We start from the raw sequence: 6305 nt of genomic DNA on the forward strand, positions 1-6305 counted from the left end.
CCCACACCAACCTCCCCATCCTCTCCTCGAGCTCTCCAAGCCTGCACCCTCTGCTCCCCTCCCACCGTCAGAGCAACTCCTGTCCCTCAGGCTGCCATGGGAGTGGGTATGGGTTGGTGTGATGTTATACTGCTGTGCCCCGTGCAGCCTCAAGAGCACTTCTCAGCTTCTCTTTCCTTTTTTCCCTTTTTTTCTGAGCTCAATCAAGAATCACATCAACTTCTCTTTTCCCCATTGCTCTGTGCTGGGAGCTCATGATGAGGGAGTTATACACCCGTGACCCCTAAATCCTTTTCTGAGCCACTGCTGCTGCAAGCTCTGCTCTCCCATCCTGAAGGCAAACAATTCAGCTCCTTTATTCCCACCTAACCTACAGCAGCATCATACAAAGCAACACCAGCACTGCTAGTTTATACTTTATGAGTGCTTTTTTTTTTTCAAAGCAGCACAAAATATCCATAGTTCAACAGTACCTGGGGTTCCCAGTGCACACTGACGGGGGTCGATCTGCGTATTTACTGAGTAGGAATGACAAGGCTGAGGATGGGTGTTGATGTGAACTCGACCCAAAATGTTTGTCTGTTTTCTGTTTCTCAGCCTGGCGACAGCCCAAGCAGCAGACCCAACCTTAGCTCTTTTATCAGCCTAAAGGGATACACAGCTTTTAAAGGGACTTCTCTGCCTACAGGCCTTTTCTCCAACATGCACAAGGGAGCACCACGCATGCATGCAGGGCTCTGATTTTGATTTTTCTGCTCCTTCCCCCTGCCAAAGGACACTGCCTGGAAGCCAACCAGGCACAGCTCCCAGACACTGCTGGAGCAGAGGGAGGCAGAGATCAGTCCCAGCATCAGTGCACCGCACTGCAGGCAGTGTCAGCTGCCTTCCCCCACCTCCTCCTGTGCAATTAAGGAACAACAGGTTTCCTTCCTTGCCACCTTCCTTTTATCTCTGTCTCCTCCTCGTGCTGCTGTTACGCTGTTCCATTCATGCAGCAGGATCCGGGTTCCGTGCTCAGGCAGCCCCTGGGAGCACAGCTTTGCCTGCAGGCTGCAGGGCTGGAGGAGCAGTAGGACGCAGCAGCACCTGGAGCTGTGCATGTGCTCAAGTGTGTGCATGTGTGAGAGCACGCGTGCACATGTGTACGTGCCTATGGGTGCGCAGCGCCTGGCGAACGTCGGAGTTGGGTTAGCGGCGGAGGGGAGGTGGGCAAGGATGGGCTGCGGGCACAGCGGGCGCCGACGGCAGGTTGGTGCACGTTTCCCCCTCCAGCCGTGCTGGGTCACCGCCCACATCTGCTGCTGGGGGCTGCTGACAGCACGGGGAGCTCGGTGGGAGGAGCGCTGCACACGTTGCCCCAGCTCAGGTGTGAGGGGTCGGCGCTCACTGAGCGCCACGAGGGGCTGCGATGCGGCCCCAGCCTATTTGTAGAGATTGCAAATAAAGCTGACAGCGCTGACAGAGAACAACCTGAGGACACTGCCTGCAGGGAGATCCCACCACAGCTGCAGGCTCTGAAGTTGTTCAATAAATTCCTGGAGGTAAGGCCAGGAGGGAGCGTTCAATCATGCTGGCTGACCTTTCCCATCGCTTCCCCAGTGCACGCACGCTCCCCTCTCCATGCATTCACTCCAGCAGCGGGCAGGATGGGGACTCGGGTAAATGGAGCAACACAGAGCAGGTAGCAGCCTGCCCACCCGCAGCTCTGGGGTGCAAGAAGCCTCTCCTTAAACAGGGCTGCAATTGTAGGAGTCCCCACTATGCACTACTTGCTCTTGCTTTCTGTTGGTGCTCGGAGGGCTGCGATGACAAGGACACCATTACTGTGATATTCTCCTGAGCGTGTTGCCTGCATGCTGGCTCAGGTGTCGGCCGGTCGGAATAAATTACAGACAGCAAAAGGAAACGTTGCGTTTCATTGCAGCTCTGCTTTTCATTTGCACGGGGAGTTTCTCTGGTTAGAAGTCAAACTGCACAGCCGCCACTGCTAATTGCACTTTTCAGAATCAAAGGCTTTAGCCAAAGGGATAAATATATAAAATTGTCGGGAAGGAAACATTTTCTTCTTTGAATTCCAAGTAAAATCTGAACTAATTCTGGCTCGTTTGATAATAAAAGCAGTAGGAACATATATCTGATCTCTGTGTCTATAGGCGGCTTGAAAAAGAAGAACAAGATTTGTGTATCAGGCCAGGAGGGCTTTTCTAAGTGACTGAAAAGAAGACCATGCCCCATTTCCTGCCATAACTGCCCTGCCGTGGCTCAGCCTCCTGCCCGGGTACCCATCCATGGCCACATCCCTCAGCCCTCCCCGCTGCTTGCACTGAGATGCAGCAGCCCCACTTTGAGATCCCACGACCTCCCAGCTGCCCACATCCCTTTTTTTCCCCCTTTTCTTCCTTCTGCAGCCAAATCGCAGCCATCCCTCACTTCCTGGGCCCTGGGACAGGGAGATGGAGGGCAGAGTCATGCCTTGTTAACCCCCACTTTCCTGCGCTGCGGGTGATTTATGGCGAGCAGTGAGGCACGAGGACAGCGGGGCGAGGAATGAGGAGCATCAGCGCTCCACCCGGCCCAGGGCTGCTTCATACGGCCCTGTGAAGGAGGGCAGCACTTAATGGGTGAAAAAGCAGAGGACGGTGGGTTGTATTTATTTTATGCCTTGGTTCTTAAAGAGGAAAAATGTCTCCGTTCCGGCTCGGGCTGCTCGGAAGCAGGGCAGCACTCAGCGCCGAGCAGCAGTGCTGTTGAGAGGGCAGAGCTCAGGGATGTGCCTGGGGTCGGCTGTGTGACTTCAGCTGGGTTTTGTCATCACGGAGTCACGAAGCAGCAGCCCATCCCCAGCCGTGCACCCTGACCACGTCCCCAAGTGCCACAGCGTCACTCAGAAGGATTCCTTTTTGTTCTGAGAATCCATTCAGTTCACTGTTTCGCTTTTAAAGAGAAAAAAACGAAAATTCTGTGATTAATAAATAAATAACAAAAATGAAAAGCCTACTGGAAACTCTGCAGCATTCTGCAAAAATGACTGTGAAATTTATGGAACGACAGCTAAATTGAATGAGATTAGGAAGAAAAGGGCCTGTCTATTTATGTGAAGAGTTTTCAGAGTTATCGTAATTAATTATAACAAACATTTCGTAATGCACATTAAATGGCAGGCTGGAGGCAGGCTCCCAGCACTGGGCTGATCACACAGCGGGGCGAGGGGAGCAAAACGTGGCCCTGAGCACCAAAACGACCCCAAAACGACCCCAAAATGATCCAACCCAACCACGCCGCGATTCTATGAGTGCAGGAAGGCCATGGGCCTCGGCCTGAGCTGAGGAGGTAACAGCAGGCCCAGCTCTGCCCCTTCTGCAGCTCTGATTCACCTCCCAGGGGGTGGATGGACGTTAACAACTCCATCGCTGCTCTCTAAGGTTAATTATAAGGTTAATTAGATGCTGGCAGTTGCAGATCTGGTCCCACCTGGGGCTCCTGACGTGTGGAAATGCCTCCCACTTTCTCCAAGGGAAGGATTTCACCTGGTTAGAAGTGTGCTGGCTGGGTGCTGGAGCTGGGGAGGAACGCAGAGCTGAGTGACCCCAACCCCAGCAGCCCATCGTACCATCGCTGCATCCCCCGCTGCCCCTCCACCTCATCACATTGTCACCCCGTCACCCCACCGCCCTGCCATCCCATCACCCCACCATCTCCTCACTCCCAGCCCCACTGCAGCCCCCACTCCAGGCAGTCCCTCATCCCACTGCTGATGTGCAGCTGCCTGCAGGCGTTGCTCTGATGCACCAGAGGTAAATCATGGTGAGCTTTTGTGCTTTCAGGAAAAAAAAAAAAAGAAAAAAAAGAGGGAGGAAAGGGAGGTGGAATTAAAAAAACAAACCTCCCGCCACCCCCAGCAAGGAAATAAACTGGTGCAGGGCTGTGCCTGAGCCCTGGTGCTGGGTGCAGGAGCTGCTTCTCCCATGGGACGGTGCTGGAGTGAATCCCAGGTGTGCAGATCTCAGGGTTTGGGTTCGAAGCTTGATTTTGGTGCAGGGTTTGGTTTTAAGCAAATCTACGAGTTCAGCTGCCAACGGTGCCCAGCTGGGCCCACAGGCCTGCAGAAAATAGAAAAGGCACAAAAATACAGAATGAAAGGCCTCCCCACACCTGGGAGAATATCAATAATTATGGGAAAAAAATAAAAAAAGAAATGGACAAAAAGTCAAATTATGTCAGTGCAACTCCACTGAAATTTTTTTCTTAATCCGCTGCCACGGTGGGGCCAGATGGGTAAAATTAAACCTCCCAGTAAAAAGCCACACGTGCTTCTCTTCATTTGCACCCAGTATATCAACTCAGTCTTCCTGCATGGATTGCAAAACACAAATCTTCGTGCTTCTGGAGCCCAGAAATAAAGAAATAGTGGCATGGAATTAATATAAATATTGAGGGAAATGCGTTCCCTGTCATTTAAGGAAGAAATCTTTATACAACAGAAGAGCTGACAGGTCCAGTGCGGCGCTGCCGATTCCCAGCAGAAAAAAAAATCATTACGCAGGACTCAGGAATCACGAGACTGATGCAAAATCATTACATTTTTAAAATGGAGATTAAATGGCACCCGCTGGTACATGGCCTGGGCTCCCACACTGCATGTCGGCACTGATGGGGCATGGACGTCCGTGTGGAGGATGAGTGGGAAAATCCAAGGCTTGTGCTGCTGTCACAGAGCTGTGGTTCTGCACTGTCACTGCAAACGATGTATTTTATCTATACATATAAATGTATTCTATATATACGTGTAAACAGAATCTCTCTCCTAGACCTTCCCATGAGCACTGAACCATCCCTGCACAGTCCATGCAGGTCAACAGACCCATCCCTGTCTGCCCCCCGGGCAACAAAGCCATTATGGGAACAACCTTGGCCCCACCAGCACAGACCTTTTATGCATAATTGATTCCTACCATGAATCAAACATTTCTCCCCACAAAACTCCAGCCATGCGTCGAACGCTGCCATAGTGATGCTTTGGACACCCTGTCCCTGGGGCTGGGCTGCACCCAAGCCCCTCCAAGCTGCAGGAGGACGGGGGGGGGCTCAGTGCAGCCCCCAGTGGGGTGAGTTGGGGATGGAGAGGTCTGTGTGTTGGGGGGCTCACAGACCCCCAGCTTTGGCACTCACACGTGGACACCCATAGGGACACAGATCCCCATAGGGACACATCTCCTGTCCCAAAGACTGCTTCAAGGGGCATCCTGCCAGGTCCAAAGTGACCCCATTAGAGGCTCCTGTAGGAAAATTTCAGCCTAAGGCTCTAAAAGCACGTTAGGGATAGGAAGAAAAACACAAATGAATTTAATAAGAGCTTAATTGGATTCTCCACAGCGGAGAAAGCTGCTGCTTCCCAGCACATGCCCCCAGCAGCAGGCGGCGAGCCCGCGCGCTCCCCCCAGCCACACAGGGGATGCGGCTGTCCCTGGGTGACCGCGGAGGAGTTTGGCCTCACGTCCCCAAATCCACGTTGGGGTTACGCCGGGGAGGTGATCTGTGAGCACTCAGCCCCCGGGAAACGCAACGGTGGGGGCAGTGATGGGGGGAAAGGAGAGCATGGAACAGCAGAGATGATGGGGATCAAACCCTGAGCCAAAGCTGTGCCCCAGGAAAGGACATGGGGGGTTGTGAGCAGACCCCCCACCGCTCCTCCCGCTCCCTGCAGCCCCTCGCACCCCGCAGCCCCGCACGTGGCTGTGCCCCACTCCCACAGGGGCGGCTTTGCAGCCCCAGTTGACCCTTCCCGGCTACAAATAAAGAGTCTATGGAGCAAAGCTGCATTAAATCAATGAGCCAATGTGCCTGCTGCTAAGATAAGCAAGGCAACCAGGGCCTCTCGCTCTGTCATTAGTGCGGGAGGATTCTCAGAGCCAGAGAACCCGGGGAGACTCATTAGGAGCTGCAGCACTTCTGGCTGGATTTACTCACCTCCCGCAGCCCCCTGTCTCACCGTGGGGAGCCCTGCCCTGCTCTGATCTGTTATGCAGCATGCAGAGCCCATACAGCTTTCAAAAATAACACGCTATTAAAATAGTTTTAATCAGAATTCCTCAAGCCAAGGCTCAACAGACAGAGACCCCACTGCCTTGGGCAGAAAGCAGTGCGCGGGGATCGCGCGGTGATGGAATTGATTTCAAAAAGTGTGGCAGCATCTCCGCTCCACGGGGACCAACCCGGAGCTTTTCATGGGGTTTGGGCCCAGGAGGAGCAAACCAGCCTGTAGGAGTGAGATGAAGAGGGGAGATCTGACGGCAGCTCCTGCCTCT

At 53.4% G+C, this 6305-nt stretch overlaps 1 long non-coding RNA gene across 1 annotated transcript; it reads right to left on the minus strand.

The window, feature by feature from the left end:
- Positions 1-507: 507 nt before the first annotated feature.
- LOC109363704 lies at positions 508-4141 on the minus strand. The gene is made up of 3 exons (XR_002109499.1): positions 3884-4141; positions 3472-3559; positions 508-2933 (listed from the first exon to the last, which is right to left on the minus strand). It is a non-coding gene; the product is annotated as an uncharacterized LOC109363704 (long non-coding RNA).
- Between the last annotated feature and the right edge of the window lie 2164 nt (positions 4142-6305).

The sequence above is a fragment of the Meleagris gallopavo genome, chromosome 30, assembly GCF_000146605.3.
Source record: "Meleagris gallopavo isolate NT-WF06-2002-E0010 breed Aviagen turkey brand Nicholas breeding stock chromosome 30, Turkey_5.1, whole genome shotgun sequence".
Taxonomy (NCBI): domain Eukaryota; kingdom Metazoa; phylum Chordata; class Aves; order Galliformes; family Phasianidae; genus Meleagris; species Meleagris gallopavo.